The following is a 1,101-nucleotide window of genomic DNA, read 5'->3' as shown; positions in this document are numbered from 1 at the left end:
AGGTTGAGAACCGCTGTTCTAGGGGATGCTGAGCCATGGGCATCTCTGAGGACAACTGGCACAACCACCATAAGACCAGGGGCAAGAGAAAGCCCTACGACAAGAAGTGAATATATGAGCTGAGGCACCCTGCTGTTGCCACTAAGACTGGCCCTTACCGAATGTACACAGACTGCATGCAGGGAGGCAACAAGAACCGTGCCTTCAGGCTGGACATGGGCAACTTCTTCTGGGGCTCAGAGTGTTGTCTGTGCAAAACAGGGATTATTGATGTTGTCGACAATGCAGCCAACAATGACCTAGTTTGCACCAAAACCCTAGTAGAGAACTGCTTGGTGCTCATTGACAGCACACCCTACCGACAGTGGTACAAGTCCCACTATGCACTGCGCCTGGGCTACAAGAAGGAGGCCAAGCTAACTACTGAGGAGGAAGATATTTTAAACAAACAAGCAAACAAAAAGTCAAAGAAAATTCAGAAAAAATGGGATGAAAGGGAAAAGAATGCCCAAGTCAGCAATTTTCTAGAGGAGCAGTTCTGAGAGAGAGAGAAACATCGATAAGTTGCCTCCCCCAGGCGCTCCAACCGGGATCAAACCTGCAACCTGGGTGTGTGCCCTGTCTTAGAATCAAACTCACAGCACTTCAGTGCACAGGACAGGTTCCAACCAACTGAGCCACACCTGCCAGGGCCACCTGGTGTATTTTTGTTTGTTTGCTTGGCATATTTTTGAGTGCCTACTAGTTGCCAAGCACTGTCCTAGGTGCCAGGGTGACAGCAGAGAGCAAGGTGGGCAGACCCCTGCCCCAGGAGAGAAATAAAAACACCAATGATGAGAGAGAATCATTGACCAGTTACCTCCTGCACACCCCACACTGGGGATTGAGCCCGTAACCTGGGCATGTGTCCTGATCAGGAATCGAACCGTGACCTCCTGTTTCATAGGTCGACTCTAAACCACTGAGTCACGCCTGGCTGGGTTGCCTGATATGTTTTTAAAAAGCAAGTGGGCCACCTCTTTCTAGGGCAGTGGTTCTCAACCTTCTGGCCCTTTAAATACAGTTCCTCATGTTGTGACCCAACCATAAAATTATTTTCGT

General features: G+C 49.3%; 2 pseudogenes; both read left to right on the top strand.

Annotated features, from left to right (window-relative positions):
• The first annotated feature begins 35 nt into the window (after positions 1-35).
• Positions 36-542, top strand: LOC102259403 (annotated as a pseudogene).
• A 448-nt stretch (positions 543-990) lies between these two features.
• Positions 991-1,101, top strand: part of LOC102252106 — an 8,087-nt pseudogene continuing 7,976 nt past the window's right edge.

Source organism: Myotis brandtii, unplaced genomic scaffold, assembly GCF_000412655.1.
Source record: "Myotis brandtii unplaced genomic scaffold, ASM41265v1 scaffold236, whole genome shotgun sequence".
NCBI lineage: Eukaryota > Metazoa > Chordata > Mammalia > Chiroptera > Vespertilionidae > Myotis > Myotis brandtii.
This window is presented reverse-complemented; position numbering and strand designations above follow the sequence as displayed.